The sequence below is a fragment of the Balaenoptera musculus genome, chromosome 5, assembly GCF_009873245.2.
Source record: "Balaenoptera musculus isolate JJ_BM4_2016_0621 chromosome 5, mBalMus1.pri.v3, whole genome shotgun sequence".
Lineage (NCBI taxonomy): Eukaryota > Metazoa > Chordata > Mammalia > Artiodactyla > Balaenopteridae > Balaenoptera > Balaenoptera musculus.
Genome location: NC_045789.1, coordinates 63,499,014 through 63,513,452, shown reverse-complemented (window position 1 = coordinate 63,513,452; position 14,439 = coordinate 63,499,014). Strand labels below are relative to the sequence as shown.

General features: G+C 41.1%; 1 protein-coding gene and 1 pseudogene across 1 annotated transcript in view; one reads left to right on the top strand and one right to left on the bottom strand.

Annotated features, from left to right (window-relative positions):
• IGFBP7 (insulin like growth factor binding protein 7) overlaps positions 1-14,439 on the bottom strand; it is a 75,322-nt gene that overhangs the window by 22,515 nt on the left and 38,368 nt on the right. The window lies entirely within an intron of this gene.
• Positions 10,612-11,569, top strand: LOC118895592 (annotated as a pseudogene).

Sequence of the window (14,439 nt, the reverse complement as noted above, 5' to 3'; positions counted from 1 at the left end):
ACTTGAAAGCTCTCAGCTATTTACCCCCAGTCTCATCCTTTGTTTATCTCTGCTTTGCTGAGTGTTCTCAGATTTCCTCCCCACTTCCTAGTAGGATTTAGGTTCCTTCTCCCATGTTCTGCACTTTTCTAGCACTGCCCTCCAGGCTCAAACTGGAACAGAACGTTCCTCTTACCCGTGGGCTAATCCTTCTCGCGTGCGTCCTGAGTACTTACTACATTTGCTACTGTGTACTTGCTTTGTGGACATACTGTGTGTTCCCAGTATAACAAGACATTCTTTCTGAGTACTGAGAGGAAGTTCACATTACAGAAGGTGCTAGATGTGGGTGCAGTGGACCATCTGAGCTTGGAAGAGCTGGATTGTTCAAAGAGGCTCAGAAGTGCCAAGTAACACTGCTCTGAAAATCAGGGAAATGGGCAGGTCTCTCATCACGGGGGAGGAAGACCTTTCTAAGAGGAACTGGGGGACTTTGAATAAGAGTTTTGTATTTTTCATTAGTGAGGCAAGTCTTGCTTGCTCTTGTTGGGTGGAGGTTGACCTGGAGCCCACCCTGCTGGGTGTGAGCTATGAAAAGTGGGAACCAGACTTCTCTGGTGGCACAGTGGTTAAGAATTCACCTGCCAATGCAGGGAACACAGGTTTGAGCCCTGGTCTGGGAAGATCCCACGTGCCATGGAGCAACAAAGCCCGTGCGCCACAACCACTGAGCCTGCGCTCTAGAGCCGGCGAGCCACAACTACTGAGCCTGTGCGCCTAAAGCCCGAGCTCCGCAACAAGAGAAGCCACTACAATGAGAAGCCCTCGCACTGCAACGAAGAGTAGCCCCCGCTCACAGTAACCAGAGAAAGCCTGCGCGCAGCAACAAAGACCCAATGCAGCCAAAAATAAATAAATAAATAAAAAATAAATCAATTAAAAACAAAAAAAAAGAAAGGTGGGAACCAGGTAAAGGAAAGCTATGCTCCCTCATAGGCGAGTAGTTACCCCAGAAGGAGGGTCTCTGGGGGCATAAAAATGCTCTTTGCTGCTCTTACTGGTATTTATAGGACCAGACAGCTTTACTTTGGCATCTTGATTATTTTCAGACAGTGATTATTTTTCTATAATTAGTGGGTCTTTTTCTTTTCTTTTTTTTTGAGATTTGTTTTCCTTGAGTTGTTAATTCCTTTCACAATGCAGGAAAAAAAGGGGCTCTCATGGTTTCAATAGTAAACTGGGTTTTAAAGGTTAAGATACCGCATCTCTACAAGGACTGGGAGCAACTGCACGTGAAGGGTGCTATGCGGCCTGTCACAGAAACGTCCTTTCCCTCTGCAGGTGTTTCTTCTAGGGCAGCCGCCAGCTCCAGCCTTGGAGATTCTATTCTTCTGTTGAAGTAAAGGAAAGTAATTTCCTTCCAGAGCAGTAGCTGGGATTTCAGACTGGGCACCTCTTTAGAGCAGCCATATGCATAAAAGCAGGAAACTTGTTCTTTACAAACTTGGGGAAGAAAATGTCCAGGATTTTCCCAAAATTGACGTAGAAGCTGTGCTTTATGCCTCCTTAGTCCTTGCCTTTTGGGTACATTCTCAGGGAATCTCTCTAGCAAACGTGTGACCCCTTTAGCAAGCTGGGGGCTTCAAAGATGAGGCTGGTTCACAAGGGGGTGATGCCTGCTCTGCCTGTGAACAAGGGGTGGAAGGCAGCCCAGACTTATCTAGTCCATGGGAAAGGATTATGGTCTCTGAGCCTGTAAATCAGTTAAACTGACACTTGAAGAGAAGAAAGTAGACTCAAATAGATAAACTGAGACAAGACCCCCGGGACAAGCATGACGCTGGTAATCATGAAACCTGCTTCCGCCCACATATCCACGGGAGCTTGGCCTCTGTAAAAACAGTCATGATCTCTGCAGCTGAGAGAGCTTAACCTCACTCACAGACAGTTCTGAATAATGCTTTGGAAAATAAGCAAGCAGCATTTTAACCTACACAGCAATAATGAGGAATAACAGATCCACAAATACTCCAGTGTCAGCACTAGATAGCTTTCCCAATGTCATAACATGCTCAGACAATTAAAGAACAGATATTTTTGGAACATACTGATCAACAGATGTAACACTGGGTTGGCCAGGGACTTCCCTGGTGGTCCAGTGGTTAAGACTCTGCGCTCGCTCCCAATGCGGGGGCCCCGGGTTCCATCCCTGGTCAGGGAACTAGATCCCGCACGCCACAACTAAGAGCCCACATGCCGCAACTAAACAGTGGTTTAATTCCTATTAGTTAGGGGTTATCAAAAGAAAAATGTCATCCATTCATCATTAATATTCATTTCCTGTAATGAGAGCACTAACTTCTACTGTTGCCTAGATGAAGTTACTCCTTAAGGGAAAATCCCTATGGAAAAAGGTATAAAAGTTGAGAAAGACTCACAATGAAACTAACTAAATCGAATTTCAGCATTGTATGGCACTAAGCAGGTAAAAACAAGGAGTGGATTAATTCATTCAGGTCCTCCACAAACTAAGTGCTGTGCTGGGCAACAGGAGGAATGGAAAGATGACGGGGTTGGACTCCTATCTGATATGGATTTAGAATCCACAAAGTGTAGACTAGAATACAAGTACAGAATCAATTATAATATGGAAGGAGTATGACTGGTCCTATGATATAAATATAAAAAGCATTCTGACTGAGTAGGTCAGAACTGAATTCATGGAAGAGGAAAAGGGCTTTCAAAGTTAAAGGCAGTGGGTGGGGTTGGTAAGGAAATTCCAAGCGAGGGGGTCAGCCCACTCGAAGAGGTGAGATGTCGCTGTATACTGGCGTTAGGGTTTACAGCCCACAGAGAGTTTTTATATCTATTACTTCATTTTGACTTTCCCAACAATCAGCTAAGCAAGTCATTTTACAGATAAAGATATTGAGGTTCACTAACGTTGAGTGTCTTGTGCAAAGTCCCCAAGCCTGGGAGTGGTGTGTCCAGGACATGAATCTACGTTTTCTGAGTCCAAACCTAGAGCTTTCCCTAGGCTCCTGTGGTGCCTCTCTACACAACCCAGTATTGCTGAAGTGTCCCTTCTTGCTTTGTTTTGTTGGAGGGTGAGGGGTTTGGAGAGAAGGAAAAGAAATCTTGAGAACTGGAGGGCAGACTAGATTGCAGCGGTTTTCAGTGTCAAGGCAAGGAGATTAGGTATGTCTACAAGTTATCATGAAGAAAAGAAAAACAAGATAATGAAAACATTAATGTCTTTTGGAGAAAAGATTACACAATTGTGAGAATCCTAAACAGAGGTCATGGCTCACCATTCACACTCCGGCCTGAAATGTTTCAGGGGTATTTTCTGAGGGGTTCTGGGTAAGCAGTTTGGACTTGTAACCCCAAACAGGTCAGAATTATCCTGCTCATACTGAATGCTCAGCAGATGTTAACTCTACCACGACCACATAGAGTCCTACCCACATCTTAGAATAAAACAGTCTGAGAACGCCAGGCCTTTTCGTTAGATTTGAATGGTTTCAATGAATGTTTAATGTGAAAATCAGTATTTGAAAATATGCTTCATGTTTTGTTTTGCAAATCATTAAGAAGATGCCATCTTCTTAGAAAGTACCTTATATAGGCAGGAATCCTATGAAAACTTTATATTTTATTTTTATAAATTTATTTATTGATTTTTGGCTGTGTTGGGTCTTTGTTGCTGCATGCGGGCTTTCTCTAGTTGCGGCAAGCGGGGGCTACTCTTCGTTGTGGTGCGCAGGCTTCTCATTGTGGTGGCTTCTCTTGTTGCAGAGCACGGGCTCTAGGCGTGCAGGCTTCAGCAGTTGTGGTGTGTGGGCTCAGTAGTTGTGGCTTGCGGGCTCTAGAGTGCAGGCTCAGTAGTTGTGGTGCATGGGCTTATTTGTTCCACAGCATGGGGGATCTTCCCGGACCAGGGCTCGAACCTGTGTCCCCTGCATTGGCAGGCGGATTCTTAACCACTGCGCAACCACGGAAGCCCTTTTTTTTTTTTTTTTTTAATAGAAAACTTTAAATGTCAATGTTAACAGTTAGTAAACATTCATGGGCAGAGCCAAGCAATCCTTCTATTAGTGAAAATGTCTCCTCTTTGGGCTTAGATATGTTTCAGATTTACATCTTCATCTTGAGAAAAAATTTAACTGCCAGAAAGGGGAGAAGGGTTCGAAATGACTACATTTATTTAAACTATAAAATCCAGAATAAATAAGATCTGGCCCTGAGTATGTTCCCAGCCTCCTTTCTTGCCTCGTCCCTCCTGAACTCTGAGCTCCAGCCATAATGAGCTTCAGTGTTCCTCAAATGTGTCCTGCTCTCCCTGGCCCCTAGCCTTTGGGCATGTCATTCCTTTTCCTGGAACATTCTCCCCATTTCCCATTCCTCCCCATCTTTGCCTGGTTAACCCCTAGATATCCTTTAGATCTCAGTTATCTTTTTGTTTGACAAACCTCCCTTGATGTCTTTCCTCATCCCCCTCCCCCTTATTTAGAATGGGGGCCTCGTCAAGAATATACAATGGGGAGGACAGTCTCTTCAGCAAGTGGTGTTGGGTAATTTGTACAGCCACATGTAAATCAATGAAGTTATAAGAAACCCTCACACCATACACAAAAATAAACTCAAAATGGCTTAAAGAGTTAAACATAAGACATGATACCATAAAACTCCTAAAAGAGAACATAGGCGAAACATTCTCTGATCTAAATCGTACCAATGTTTTCTTAGGTCAGTATCTCAAGGCAATAGAAATAAAAGCAAAAGTAAACAAATGGGACCTAATCAAACTTATAAGCTTTTGCACAGCAAAGGAAATCATAAACAAAACAAAAAGACAACCTATGAACTGGGAGAAAATATTTGCAAATGATGCAACCAACAAGGGCTTAATTTCCAAAATATATGAACAGCTCATACAACTCAATAACAAAAAAACAAATAACCCAACTGAAAAATGGGCAGAAGACCTAAATAGACATTTCTCCAAAGAAGACATACAAATGGCCAAAAGGCACATGAAAAGATGTTCAACATTGCTAATTATTAGAGAAATGCAAATCAAAACTACAATAAGGTACCACCTCACACTGGTCAGAAGGGCCATCATTTAAAAAAGTCTATAAATAACAAATGCTGGAGAGGGTGTGGAGAAAAGGGAACCCTCCCTACACTGCTGGTGGGAATGTAAATTGGTGCAGCCACTATGGAGAACAGTATGGAGGTTCCGCAAAAGACTAAAAATAGAGTTGCCATATGATCCAGCAATCCCACTGCTGGGCATATATCTGGAGAAAACTATAATTCGAAAAGACAGATGCACCCCAATGTTCACTGCAGCACTATTTACAACAGCCAAGACATGGAAACAATCTAAATGTCCATCGACATATGAATGGATAAAGAAGATATGGTGTATAAATATATACATATACACACACACACAATGGAATATTACTCATCCATAAAAGAGAATGAAATAATGCCATCTGCAGCTACATGAATGGACCTAGAGATTATCATGCTAAGCAAAGTAAGTCAGAAAGAGAAAGACAAATACCATATGATACCACCTATATGTGGAATCTAAAATATGACACAAATGAACCTATCTATGAAACAGACTCACAGACATAGAGAACAGACTTGTGGTTGCCAAGGTTGGGGGAGGGGAGGGATGGACCGGGAGCTTGGGGTTAGTTGATGCAAACTATTACATATAGAATGGATAAACAACAAGGTCCTACTGTTTAGCACAGGGAACAATATTCAGTATCCTGAGATAAACCATAACAGAAAAGAATATAAAAAAGAATGTATATATATATGTATAACTGAGTCACTTTGCTGTACAGCAGAAATTGACCAACATTGTAAATCAACTATATTTCAATAAGTAGAACGAGGGCCTCCTTCCTCGTTCTTGTATGGCTCTATTTACCCTCATCACAGCAATTTCTCAGGGCTTTAACTGTGTCTTCGCACCCCATGACACTGTGGGCTCAATGCTGGTAAGGACAGGCCAACTTCTCTCAAGTTCTATTCTGTATCCCAGTGCCTGGCACCGAGTAGATGATCAACAAACCTGAGTAGCTGAGTGTACTGATGCTGTTACCAAAATATACACCAGGTTTTGTGCTTTCATGTAAAGGTTTAAGTAGCAAGACTTTAGGAACCATTCCAAGAGACTGGCTTCCTTTGTTGTTATTTAAAAGATTTTGGGGGGCTAGCTAGTTATAACTACTTTTATTACAGAGTTTGTACAAGGGCATGTTTTACCATTTGGGTAGAAATTTTGATTACTGTGGCTATTTAAAAATTGGTCCTCAGCTGTTCATAGGTACAAACAGGCCAATGTTTAGGGATACTCTGTTGATGTTCCTGACCCAGCTACTCAACTAGAGCAATAAAATGGCCAGAGTTGCTGATGCTGTATTCTTATGCTTACATTAACATAGATCATATGTTAAAAATCTATACAAAAGTAGCAATTTCGTTAAAAAATTTAGATAAAACCCAGGAGACAAAAGATAAAGGCTGATTCTATAGCAAAATGCTGCCTTATTAGTCAGTTTATAAGATTTAAAAATTGGGGTTCACGGGTCAGACTTTTAGTGGGAGAAACCAGAGTGAAGTTTGGGGCAACTATTTAAAAGTGCAAAAGGGCAAGTCTATATTGACAAGCAATAATGTTATATTGGAAAAGATGGATTTAAAAGAAACAGTCAGCAAAGCATAAACCCCAGTTCCCTAAACATGTTAAACACATTTATGTGAGGTTTTAAGTGAAAAAGGTCCACTTTAAAGTCTGTTTCCAAGCGTGAAAGAAGAATTGCTGATTCCACGTGCAGAGGAAAAGCACCAGCTGACAGGCCGTTTCCGGTGGGATGGTTGACAGGAGACAATACTGAGATTCTCCTCTTGTGGTAAATAAATCCTACCCTATTAATACTTCCATGTTCTTAAATTATCATATAGCCAGTGACCTTTAGATGTAGAAGGACCCTAAGATCCATCTTGTCCAAATTCTCATGGGGGCGCTGGTTCAACATTTGCCTACACTCATTCCAGGATGCTGGCAGAAGTGGAACTAGAACTGTATGAATTCACCTCCTTGTACTTTATTAATAATCAGAAAAAACATTATCTGTTCTCAGTCAGCTGGCTGCCATTTAAACAGTGTGAAGCTGAGAGATTAGAAAGGCGCTGAGCAAAAGCATTAAGCATGAACAGCTGCATTTCCCAGGCAGAAGGGCGGCACACAGTTTAGTTGTGGGAGTATTTCCAATTTGCATGAATGGAACATGGACAAGTAAGATAAAGCTGGCTCCAGAAAAGTAATTCCCCCAATTTCCATGAGCCTGGGATTTGGGAAACTGCAGTCTGCTCTGGAATTCGGAGACATGACAAACGATACTGGGAGGAACTCCCTATGTGACCTCAACCCACGCACACACAGAGGCTTGTCAAGGTTCCAGGTGCTGGGCTCGCCCACGGGTTGTGGCTGAGACAGAAAAACAAAGAAAAAATAAAATGCTCCCCAAACACGCACATAAGCAGAAACTATCTTCCTGTGTTCTCTGCCAAGAGAACTGGAGCCAAAGAGGGTGAGTTCAAGAATCTGATTCATCCATCAAGACAAATCAACTCAGTCTAAGGAGGCTAGAAGGGCAATTTAGGAGGTAAACAAAAGTTGTCTCAGAAAGAGGCTTTGGAGAAAACACAGAGGCCATCCCTGGAATCAAACTCCATAGTGAAAACAGAAAAGGGCTCACTCTTAAGGCATGGAGTTCTGAACATGCCAACAGGTGGACATGTTCAAAGGGGCAGCTCCAGAGGCAAACAGCACCAAGATGTTAGCCCTCCTCCCATGTGGAGTCTGGGTTCTGAGCCAGCTCCTTGCTGAGCTGAAGAAGCATCTCTAGTGAAGAAGGCCTGATAGCACTGTTCAAGTTCAGCAACAGCAAAGGAAAGCCATATTGGGGAAAAGTACTTCCCCCTCCAGGAGTGCCAAGCTCCTGGGCTGGCCTGGAGCATCCACCCTTGCTCATGGTCAAAGCCACTACTCTTACCTGTATCACTTCTCTGGTTTGGCTGGCCAGTTGTTCCCCCAGTTCCCTCCCCCACTACTAGCCCCCATGCCAGCCACAGATTGGAGTTTGTGTCCACATTCTCTTTCTCTTTGTCTCCAGGTATCACTAGAGTATCTGGTCCAGATCCTGTTCATCCCTTCTGCTTCATGGGTCTCCCATCCCCTTATCAAATCCTCCCTTTTTAGGTGGAGCCGAATTCTGCTCCCCTTGAATGTGGGCTAGACTTAGTGACTCCATTCTAATGAAAAGAATGTGGTGGAAGTGACAATATGTGAATTCTGAGACTAGGTCATTAAAGGCATTGCAGCTTCTTTCTTGCTTTTTCTTAGATCACCTGGTCTGGGAGAAGCCAGTTGCCATGTTGTTAGGATGCTCAAGCAGTGCAATGCTTGATGAGGAACTAAGTTCTCATGACAATAGGCATGTGAGTGAGCCAATTTGGAAACAGATTCTCCAACCTCAAACTTTCAGATGACTAGTCCCCACTGACATCTTGACTGCAAGCTCATGAGAGACCCCCAAGCCAAAGACTATCTAGATAAGCCAGTCCCCAATTTCTGACCCATGGAAACTGTATGAGATAATAGATATTCATTGTTGTTTTATTTAGGCTGCAAATTTTGGACTAATTTATTGTGTAGCAGTAAATAACTAACACAACATCTTTGAGCTTTCTCTACCGTCAACTAGAGTTGTCCCTTAATTAATCATAATCTCTTTTTGGAGAAGGAGGGTTTGTTTTTGTCATACAGTTCTTTCCTCAAGGGTTATGGCAAAACCCCCCACATTTGTACAGTCCTCATGGATGGACATTTATTGATTTGGGGTCATTATGGCTAAATCTCAAGGAGATAACGGCAATAATGATAATATGCATTTTCAAGGACTGTTCTTTGTACAGGCTCTCCTAGAATTTTTATGTTACTTCATCACTATATAAAAAAGAATTGGACCTTATATCCCCGCAGGATCCCCCAAACATAAGCCTTAACTGTGAGCATTTGTAACCTTAAACAGCCCATAGAAACTATAAAAGACTTTTTTTTTTTCCTTAAGGGTCTTATAGTCACACTTTAGGAAATAGTGAGTGAGATTAGTCTGCCATATACTACAACATGGATGACACTTGAGGACACTAACATAAGTGAAATAAGCCAGTCACAGAAAAACAAATGTTGCATGATTTCACTCACATGAAGGATCTAAAGTTGTCAAACTCATAAAAGCAGAAAGTAGAATGGTGGTTGCCAGGGGCTAGATGTAGGGGGGATGCAGAGTTGCTGTTCAATGTTCCTGCAAGATGAGAAAGTTCTAGAAATTTGCTGTATACCAATGTGCATATATTTAATAATACTGTATGTACACTTAATTTGTTAACAGGGTAGATTTCATGTTATGCATTTTCTACCTCAATTAAAAAAAAAAAAGGAAATAGTGAGTGAGATTAAAATGACCTTATTCCAAGATTCACAGCAGTGATTCCTTTTTTGCAACACCTTTTCCAATACACCACTAAGTGTCATGTCATCCCCAAACCCCCTCAAAACTAAAAAATTTTTTACTTGTTTTTACATTAAAAAACAAAAATGTTGTTCTCTTCTTCCTGGAGGATTGATAGGGTGAAAAGGGAGGTAGGATCTCATACAAACCAAACGTAAGGATAGGTTGTTACAATTCCCAGAAGTTTGGGAATCATTGATCTGGAGATATGTTGAGGTTTCAGAAGAAGCATGCTTGAAAAAACATCTGACATGCGCCTAGAGCCCGTGCTCCACAGCAAGAGAAGCCACCGCAATGAGAAGCCTGTGCACCGCAACGAAGAGTAGCCCCTGTTCGCCACAACTAGAGAAAGCCCGCACACAGCAACGAAGACTCAATGCAGCCAAAAATAAATAAATTTATTTAAAAAAAAAAACTGTCAGGCAAAGAATCAGAAAAATGTTAGCCATGAAAAAAAGTACAAATAAGTAATAATAAAAAAAAAATCTGAGCATCTGAAAAAGCTAAGCTCCAATCAAAGGACTGCTGTCGCCAGTTTACTATCTAATTCTCCATAGAGACAAGACCTATAGACATCATACCCAAGAGATCAAGGCAAAACAGAAGCCAGTGAAGACTCAGATAAGCAATGAGCTAATGCCCAGATAAAAGGAGCCTAGTAATGCATCAGCAATGGCAGAGAAAAATAAGAAGACTGAAATACTTTCTATCCGTTAATACATGATTGGGGTCAAAAGTGAAGAACAGGGCTTCCCTGGTGGTGCAGTGGTTAAGAATCTGCCTGCCAATGCAGGGGATGTGGGTTCGAGCCCTAGTCTGGAAAGATCCTACATGCCACGGAGCAACTAAGCCTGTGAGCCACAACTACTGAGCCCACACGCCACAACTACTGAAGCCCACGTGCCTAGAGCCTGTGCTCCACAACAAGAGAAGCCACCGCAAGGAGAAGCCCGTGCACCGGGGAGGAGCCGGAGGAGAGAGTGGGAGGCGGCAGTGGTTCCTGTCGGCCTCCTGTAAGGCTGACCGCGGGGAGGCCAGAAAGGGGGCGCACGAGGCGGAGAGACAGGCGGGAGGCCAGAGCTTATTTAATGAAAAGTGCCACAGACTGAAAAACCAAACATGAAGGTAGCAAGTGCTGCAAAGTTGGTGGTAGCTGTGGCAGTATTTTTTACTGACATTCTATGTTATTTCTCAAGCATTTGAAATAAAAATGCATGCGAGTTTAGGAAACCTATTTGCAAGGTCAGCATTGGACGCAGTTGCATGTTCCACAAAACCTCCCAGATATAAGTGTGGGATCTCAAAAGCTTGCCCTGAGAAGCATTTTGCTTTTAAAATGGCAAGTGGAGCAGCCAATGTGGTAGGACCCAAAATCTGCCTGGAGGATAATGTTTTAATGAGTGGTGTTAAGAATAATGTTGGAAGAGGAATCAATGTTGCCTAGGTAAATGGAAAAACAGGAGATCTAATAGAAACCAGATATTCTGACATGTGGGGAGGAAATGTGGCCTCATTTATTGAGTTTCTGAAGGCCATACAAGATGGAACAATAGTCTTAATGGGAACATATGATGATGGAGCAACCAAACTCAATGATGAGGCCCGGCAGCTCATTGCTGAATTGGGGAGTACATCTATTACTCATCTTGGTTTTACAGACAACTGGGTCTTCTGTGGTGGAAAAGGCATTAAGACAAAAAGCCCTTTTGAACAGCACATAAAGAACAATAAGGACACAAACAAATATGAAGGATGGCCCAAAGTTGTAGAAATGGAAGGATGCATTCCCCAGAAGCAAGACTGATGTGGAGAAAATTGAAGGGAGCGCACTTTCACTTGCTAATGGGAAAGCCCTAACGGAAAAACTACATGTAAATATTTTAAGAGCATGCAGCCATCTCGGTGTGTGCATGACCATTATCTCTTTTGGTATCAGGATTATTTATTGCTAAGGTAAATAGACATCTTTGTAAATAGTCATCATAATGAGCAAATCACTGAACCATTTCTAAGCACACCTCCCTAATGGTACAATGTTCAGACTGTGATGATAATGGCATCTTTTAATTCTAAAACCATTACCCAATGGATAACTGAACAGATTTGAAAAATATATCGATATATATACTAGTCACTGTGAAAATCTATCATGGAATAATATGGATTTTAGGGAGGAGACATATATATATATATATATATATATATATATATATATATATATATAAATAAATATATATAACCTTTTGATGATAGTATCTTTTAAATTAAAAAGATATTGGGGGGCTTCCCTGGTGGCGCAGTGGTTGAGAGTCCGCCTGCCAATGCAGGGGACACGGGTTCGAGCCCTGGTCTGGGAAGATCCCACATGCCATGGAGCAACTGGGCCCGTGAGCCACAACTACTGAGCCTGAGTGCCTGGAGCCTGTGCTCCGCAACAAGAGAGGCCGCGATAGTGAGAGGCCCGCACACCGCGATGAAGAGTGGCCCCCGCTTGCCACAACTAGAGAAAGCCCTCGCACAGAAACGAAGACCCAACACAGCCAAAAATAAATAAATAAATAAATAAATAAATAAATAAAAAGATATTGGGCTAGTTGTGTGTGTAATGTTACTTTACAGTCTGACTCCCCTGTTTTATTTCTTTTCTTAGTCTTTCTCTTCCCTTCCCAAGAAACCTAGAAATAAAATATGAAGACTGATATCCAATATGTGAAAAGCACAACAGAATTCTTTGTTTAATGTACACAGTAAAAAGTAAATATATAGGGCTTCCCTGGTGGCGCAGTGGTTGAGAATCTGCCTGCCAATGCAGGGGACACGGGTTCGAGCCCTGGTCTGGGAAGATCCCACATGCTGTGGAGCAACTAGGCCCGTGAGCCACAACTACTGAGCCTGCGTGTCTGGAGCCTATGCTCTGCAACAAGAGAGGCCGCGATAGTGAGAGGCCCGCGCACCGCGATGAAGAGTGGCCCCCGCTTGCCACAGCTAGAGAAAGCCCACACACAGAAATGAAGACCCAACACAGCCATAAATAATAAATAAATAAATAAATAAAAATTAAAAAAAAAAGTAAATATATAAATGTAGGTGGCATCAGGGCTGTAGCTTGCTGGATTTTGTGTTAACAGTGTGCATAAGTTGATTTTGTATAAGCTATTTAGAGTAAGACAGGAGGGGGCAACTTCACAGAGCTGAGGAACCAGGCCAGGTCCCTTCCCCAGCCTTGGTAGGTCATTCAGGACAGCATGTCAGTATAGTTAGAGCAATACTGGCCTAAGTTTCCTTATTTAAGTGTCATCAGCATTGACCAAATGGTTCGGAAAGAGGCATGCTTTAATGTCACAATAATTTTGGATTGTAAACCAAGAAATTCTGTATTTACTTTCATCTAACTTCATAATAGTAATTTTTGCCTGAAAAGATGACGACATATTTAGAAAAGTCCTAATTACTGATTGGGACTGATAACATTTAAAAATAATTTTATTTGACACACAATGACTTTATACCCAACTCTACATAAAAATATAAGAGATCTAACTTCAGATGTTCACAAAATGACTCAAGTTTTTAAAATATTTTTAGGGCATTAAATATCTGTTGTGTGTGAAGTGTCTTAAACTGGAACATAAAAAATGTAATGATCAAACTGCTGTTCACAGTAAAAGGCAGCACTTCAATTTTGGATCTAAATTTTAGATGACTTATATAAGAAAAATTAAAAGCGGTATTTTTTATTTTGTTATAAACCAAGGTGAAAGTTATTCAGCTATTTCTTAAATATCAGTGCGTTTGGGGGTACCGTTTCTTCCCTCAAACTGAATATAATTCATGTATGCACCTTGCACATCTAAACAATTTTTGTAGACTTTTCAGATTTTTGGTGCTGATACACTAAATCACATTCAGCATGTGTGTTCTGACATTTAAAATACTTTCCTCAATTCTGTAAATTAAAAGAATGGCTATTTTACAGTTCCAGGGATTGTGAAATAAGTGTTGCTTTTTTTTTTTTTAAAAATAATGAGAATAACTACTCTTGGTTTTGCATTGTGAATTTTTTTGTATTATCTGGCAAAGTAATATGCCTATAGAACTTCACACTGAGATTTGTCAAGCGTGTATTGTACTGCTTTAACATGCAAAATTAAAGTCATTCCTATGGGTAAACACACTAATATCCTCAGGATATATCTTAACATGGATAGAATTTAAGTATCTAGATGGCAGGATATCCCTTTCAAGATACGGACTATAACGTGATAGCCTTGTAGAGCTGTATAAAATGCCAAAAGAAGGGATAAAGATGGGTTATGTAACTGTTTTCATGCAGTTTGCTATTGTTTCAATTCTGCCTTGTATAGATTATATCAACATAACTTTGGGAAGCAATAGTTTTACTATATTTTATTTTCAGATAACTTTTAAAAATCAGCATTGTAAATGCAGCAATGCTCATTTAATGTTCAGAATTTTCATTAAAATCAGAAATTTGGCATTGACACTTTGGTTTTTTTAAATGGTGTTTAAGGACTTATGGATGTGTATTTTTTTATTTGTAATCATAGAGGCTGTCCCGGACTGTTAAAATTCAGCAAAGACAGTAGGAAAATAAGTGATATGTGGGAAATTAAAGAAAAATTGAGGAAGAATCTTTATATTCCTGACTTTAATTTGATTAAAGTTTATCAAAAAAGGAAGCCCGCGCACCACAACGAAGAGTAGCCCCCGCTCACCACAACTAGAGAAAGCCTGCACGCAGCAATGAAGACCCAACGCAGCCAAAAATAAATAAATAATAAATAATTTTTTTTTTTAAAGTGAAGAACGTACAGATGGCAAGTTTCTG